Source organism: Globicephala melas, chromosome 4 (genome assembly GCF_963455315.2).
Source record: "Globicephala melas chromosome 4, mGloMel1.2, whole genome shotgun sequence".
Taxonomy (NCBI): domain Eukaryota; kingdom Metazoa; phylum Chordata; class Mammalia; order Artiodactyla; family Delphinidae; genus Globicephala; species Globicephala melas.
Genome location: NC_083317.1, coordinates 4,069,967 through 4,076,433, shown reverse-complemented (window position 1 = coordinate 4,076,433; position 6,467 = coordinate 4,069,967). Strand labels below are relative to the sequence as shown.

The following is a 6,467-nucleotide window of genomic DNA, read 5'->3' as shown; positions in this document are numbered from 1 at the left end:
ATATTTTCAAAACCACAAAAGATACTATTTCTTAGCTATCGGAATGACAAAAAGTCGAAAGCTTGATGACACATGCGGTTGGAAAAACTATACAAAATAGGCATTCTCACACACTACTCGTGGGAGTGCACAACGGAACTACCCAATACAGAGGGCAACTTGACAGGGTCTAGCAAAATTTCATGTTGATCCAGTGATAAACAATAAACAATAAAATGCTAGAAAGGTATCCCAAAGATACACTGGCAAAATTAGTAAATGATATCTATTCATTGCGGTGTTACTCAGAATAGCAAAATACAGGAGGAAAAGCAATTCTCCAGCAATAACCTGTGTTACTTTCATATATGGAGTGCTATGCAGCTGTAAAGGGGAGTGAGGAAGGTCTTGAAACCCTGCTACAGTGTGCTCTCCAGGAGGTATCAGTAAGGGAAAAATCAAAGTGCAGACCAGGGTGTATAACATGCTACCTTTTTGTAAGAAAGGAGAATAAACAAACAGATTTTTAGCTACATTTTTTTTAAATGGAAAAATAAAACTCAATAAACCATTACCCAGAGGGGGAATTAAAAAAACAGGTGGAAGGGACTGGAATGAAAGCCAGACCTCTGTGAAGGCATCTTGCGGGGAGTTATTGAAGGTGGTTCTTAGAACACAGATTCCCATGGGGAACGTGATGGGCAGCCAATTAGCTTAGTGGCGGCAATCGCGCTGGAGCCGCCTGGAGCTGACTTGTACCACATTGCAAGAGGTAAATAGTAAATATTCAGGAATGTCGCAAGCTGGTTGTTAAACTACTGGTAACTTTGTACCGGACATGATCAAGGTGTGCCTGTCTGAGGACTGGCTCAGATCCAGGAGCTGGGAGAGGGACCAGACTTGCTACTGGAGTCATTGGCCTCCCCTTCCTGACCAACGAGCTTAGATTTCTGTTATTTGGGGGGCGGGGGGTATTTTGGTTCGTTTTTACAGGTTTTTGAAGAGTAGGCGAGTGATATGTTGGGAAACTAGCCTTCCAAAAAAAGGTCGTGATTTGCAGTGTTTCCCAATTTCCTTGATGTAAATAAATGCTCCCACCCCAGAAAGAAGACTCTTTCGATCAAGACAAGTGCACGTAGTAATAATTATCCCAGTCCTTCCCCCACACCAGCATTTGCTCATGCAGCAATACTGGGGAAGGGGAAGGATGGTTGAGCGCAGAGTTCACTCCTGAAACATCATTATGGGCCGTCGACATGAGAGAGAGGGAAGGGAGGTCCTTAGTGGAGTCCTGGCAACATCCAGCTCAGAGCGGGTCCACTGGGACCAACCCACAAACCAACCCATTGGCCACTCCTGTGTCCCTGGAGGTATAATTGGAATGGACGTCCTCGGTGTTTAAAACAACTCCAACATTCACTTCCAGGCTTTGGAAGGAATTATCATATTAAGAAAGGTAAGCTTCTGAAACCGCTTTCCCCTACCCTCCCCCACCCCAAGTCAGGATAGTGATTCAAAATCAGCATTGCAACCTGGGAGCAGTGGCAGAAATTAGTGCTGCTTTAAAGACTAAAGGATGTGGGGGCGGTTCTTGGAATATCTCCATGCGCCAGTCGAGAGCCTGCAAAAACCAGTCGGGTCCTGGGAAATGACAGTGGACAGCTGCAGGCTCAACCAGGGAGCAACCCCAGTTGCAGCTGCTGTGACAGATGTGCTGTGTTTGCTGGGGCAGCTTAACCGAGCATTCAACTTATGGATTTCATAAAACTTAAAAAGTCTATGAGACTTCCCTGGCGGTCCAGTGGTTAGGACTCCACGCTTCCAATGCAGGGGGTGTGGGTTCGAGCCCTGTTCAGGGAACTAACACCTCACCTGCCGCGGGGCACAGCCAAAAAATATCGGGCTGGCCAAAAAGTTCATACGGGCTGTGCTATACCATCTTACAGAAAAACCTGAACAAACTTTTTGGTCAACCCCATAAATAAATAAATTTTCAAAATACTAATCATAAAAAGTCCATGTATCAAACGACACTATCAAGAGAGTGAAAAGACGGCCCATAGACTGAGGGGAAATATTTGCAAATCATAATTCTGATAAGGGCCTAGTAACCAGAATACATTAAAAACTCCTATAACTCAACAACAGAAAGACAAACAATCCAATTTAAAATGGGCAAAGCACTTTCACGGACATTTGTCAAAAAAGGATATATCAACAGGCACAAGAAAGGAAGCCCATAGTCCCTGGTCATTAGGGAGATGCCACTTCATGCCCACTAGGGTGGCTATAACTTAAAATAAACGAATAACAAACAAACAAACAGGAAAGAAATATCAATGAGCATGTGAAGAAATTGGAACCCTTGTACATTACCAGTAGAAATGTGAACTCGTACAGCTGCTACGGAAAATAGTCTAGCAGTTCCTCAAAAGTTTCACACAGCGTTATCACACAGCCGTCAAATCTACTTCTGTTTTATTTGTAAAGACTTTACAATTTTATATTGCAAGTGTTTTCTGGTGGTTCAATATCTTCACTTTGTATACCAAAAAGGTTCCTTTTGGGTTCTGATTGAAATCACATCAGCGACGGATCCATCCAGGGAGAGTGGGGATTCCACAGTCTCCAGTTTCCTGCCCACAACTGTCTCGGGTCCCAGGGGACACAGGATGTGTGTGTTCTTCGGTAAAGTTTACTATTTTGTTCACAACTTAATCTCCTAACATTCCTCTCAGGTGCTTTACAGTTTGGGCTGCAGTAGTGCTGGGCATCTTTCCCTGTTGTGTTCTCACACTGGCACAGCTGGTGTGAGGGAGGGGCTGCCAGTGGCTGGGAGTTTATCTCACGCCCAGCCCATACCTGGATGTGACTTAAGAACGGAGACAGCCACTCAGCAGAAACTTGCGTCGTATACGCCCTACGAGCTTTCTGGAGTCAAAGAACAGATGAGAAAACAGATTCTTGCAACATACTCACAAGTTTACTGAGTAGAAGCTGATTGTAGAAAACACAGCAGCCCTGATGAGGGGCTCGTGCAACAGCTCCAAACATCAACAAGGAAGGGCAGGCGTGGGAGCCTTCTGCTGGGGCCACGCGCACACCCTGGGGTGGGGGGGTTAAAAGCAGATATCCCCAGCACCTCACACACACTCACACCTTCCTTCAGCCCCCCTGCCCCACCATGGCCGCGTCCACCCTGTCCGTGTGCTCCAGCGCCCAGAGCTACGGCAGCGGCTCTGCCTGCCCGGTTCCTGCACCGGCTCCTGCTGGCAGGTGGACGACTGCCCAGAGAGATGCTGCGATCTCCCCTGCCGCGCCCCCAGCGGCTGTGCCCCGGCCCCCTGCCTGACCCTCGTCTGCGCCCCAGTGAGCTGCGTGTCCAGCCCCTGCTGCCAACCAGCCTGCACCGGCCCCTGCACGGCCTCGTGCCGCCAGCAGTCTAGCTGCCAGCCCCCCGCTGCACCTGCTCCCCCTGCCAGCAGGCCTGCTGTGTGCCCATCTGCTGCACACCTGTCTGCTGCACACCTGCGTGCTGCGAGCTCGTGTGCTGTGAGGCCGCCCCCTGCTCAGCCCCCTCGTGCTGCCAGCCCACCCCCTGCCCCTCGTCCTGCCGCAGACCCTCCTCCTCCGTGTCCCTGCTCTGCCGCCCCACCTGCTGCCCCGCCTGCTGCGTCCCCGCCTCGGGCACGTCCTGCTGCTGACCGGCTGGATCGTCTGCCCCCCACAAGCTGCTGTCTCTCGGGAGCCCCTGCCCCTCTGCTGCCACCAGGACCTCCCCTCTCCCCATCGCTTGACACTCAGTGGTTGCCCAGAGGGATTTGAACCTGCCGTCCATCCCACAGACCCCTCAACCAGGGTGGACTGCGGGCCCTGGGCACCTCCTCTGCGGGTTGGCAGCTTGAATCCCATGTGACAATGGTTAGCTGCTATCATCAATAAAACACGGTGTCCTCCTCAAAGACAGAGTCTCAAATCCGAGTTCAAGCAGCTGAAAGACCACAGGATCTGAAAGCGGGTGTCATCTGCACGCTCTGTGTCCCTTCCTACCCCAGGGCCCACCCTCCCCAAAGCCGGCAAGGGAGACGGGCATGGGGGCAGAAGGTTCGGACCCTGAGCGGGCCCTGGGCTCCTCCCATGCCCACCCCCCTGCCTGTGCAGGTTAAATGTACGTGGGGAGCTGCAGAAACCCTGTTGGGTCGGGATCTGAGAGTCCAGGACTAGCACCGTTGGAGGGAGGTGCCCACCCAGAGGAGGCCTGCCTGCATACTGGTCTGCGAACGAGTTCCTGTGGGCCCCGAGGGCGGTGCAGGTTCGGTTCAGACATCACTCGTTCTACTCAAGATTTCAAGGCCTGAGTGAGAAGGCACAGAGCAAAAAAGACACCTTGTGAACAAACCCTCAAGACAGCGGGGAGGATGAGCCTGCAGTCTCAGTGGACCACTAGCTCTAGAGTCAAATGGGCAGCAGTCAGACTGATGATGTCAGCATCCGGCACCCTACTTATCCCCCAGTCACGAGCAGGCTGATGGGGTCCGTAGGAGCAGAACAGTGGAGGCCAGGCAGGAGGGACCAGGAATTGAAGGCACCTCCCAGGGAGCTCCGCTCCCACTCCAGCTCAGCTCCATCCAGGGAAGAGGGGACAGAACAAAACCCGAAGAGGATCTTTAAACAGGAAATGGCCAGATTGCAACCTGCCTCAGCTCTTAAATCTCTTGCCCCAGTTTATTCAAGACCTGTACCCTTTACCTGTTCATTCAAGTTTTAAGAAAATATAACCATCTCCTTATGGACAATGGACAAAGGCTCTGATGGACTCTGCATAGCACAAAGAGTTAAAAGACAGAGAGAAGGTTCCACTTCACCCCAACCCAAGAAAAGTGAAGTACAGGGATGTTGACACACGTGGAAACCAGAACCCACAACCCACAGGGACACTAAATCGTCCATCAGAAGGATGAGCAGGGCGTCTTCGGGGTTCCTGACAGGACAGCAGTGTCGCCATGGACAACACGAGCAGGACACACGGCCGCACGTGCACCAAGTGACACCAAGCAGAAAACAGGCTGACTGCTGGCGCTGTGGGTGTCCACGCCGGTCAGGCCACAGCGCAGACCCGCAAGGAGAGAATCGGTTAGAGACATCCAGGTCTCTACTTTGGAGAGCTTGTTTAGAACATGTTTGTAACAAAACGACAATTCTAAATCCTCTGAGAGCGTCCAGATCTCAGGCGAGCTCCTCTGTCGCCGTGACACATCTGTCATCCATGTGACTAAGACACGGAGGGTCACCACCCTCAAAGGCATCCCATGAAACAAGAGCAACCCACGAAGTCCTTCTCCCCTGCCTGCTGGACAGCGCAGGTGACACCCTGGGGGTGTCCGGGAGGGTGTTGGAAAGGCCAGGAGGTGACATAAAATGGTCTGGCTTGGATACAGGTGAAAATAAACAGGCCTGGCAGGGAGGTTTGGTTGGAAAGCAAGCCTGGTGAGAAAGTGCTGGAGTAGTGGGTACTCTAAGAATTCCTTCTGCACTTCACACCCTCATGATCATGTGACATCACAGTGATGGAAGTTTCTAGATATGGGCCTTCCAACAGGAAGGATGCCCTGAAGGCACTCCTTGGACTATTTCTTTGTTCCCAAAGAGCTCCCCGCCGGCACCCTACTGTGGCAAGAGCTTCTTGGGGATGGTGCCTTCTCTGGGCATCCCCTCAACGCCCTCCCCAGGACGGCCCCAGTGTCCTTGCTCCTGAGGGGCCCGCGTTCACACCACGGAGGCTGAGCCGGCACTTTCTGGGCCATCCCACATGCAGGCCTGCACCTTCCTTCCATAATCGCCGTGATTCCGGACACGAGTGGGGCCTCTGTGCACAGTGAGCTCGTCAGGTGTCAAGTGAGGCGGGATTCTCAAATTGGACTCTCCTGGACAAGGGGAACGGCGGCGCGGCCACGCGGGTGCACGAAGGAGGGGCTGGACTCGTCTTGCAGCTTTGAGCTGCCCCTCTGGTGGGTTGAATTGTGTCCCGCCACAAAGATATGTTGAAGTCCTAACTCCCAATACCTCTGAATGTGACCTTAGTTGGAAATGATGTCCTTACAGATGTGATCATGTTAAAATGAGGCCAGTGGGGTGCGCCCTAATCCAAAGACATATGGCGGTGTCTTTATCAAAAAAAAAAAAAAAAAAGGGAACTCTGGACGCAGAGGGAAGATGTTGTGAGGGTGAAGGCAGAGATCGGGGTGATGCCTGTACGAGCTGAGGAACCCCAGAGACGCCAGCAAACAAACGCCAGGAGCCGGAAGAGGGGATGGATTCTCCCTCGCTGCCCTGGGAAGGGACCATCCCTGCCCACACCCTGATCTCCAATTCTGGCCTCCACACCGGGAGACCATACATGTGTGCTGTTTAAGACAGTACCCTGGCAGCGGCCAGGCAGCCCAGCTTTGCAGAGGCTCCCCCTGCACCACAGCCCGCAGGCACCCGGC

The 6,467-nt window shown here is 52.2% G+C and overlaps 1 pseudogene; it reads left to right on the top strand.

The window, feature by feature from the left end:
* The first annotated feature begins 3,163 nt into the window (after positions 1-3,163).
* Positions 3,164-3,683, top strand: LOC115841588 (keratin-associated protein 10-3-like; annotated as a pseudogene).
* The last annotated feature ends 2,784 nt before the right edge of the window (positions 3,684-6,467 follow it).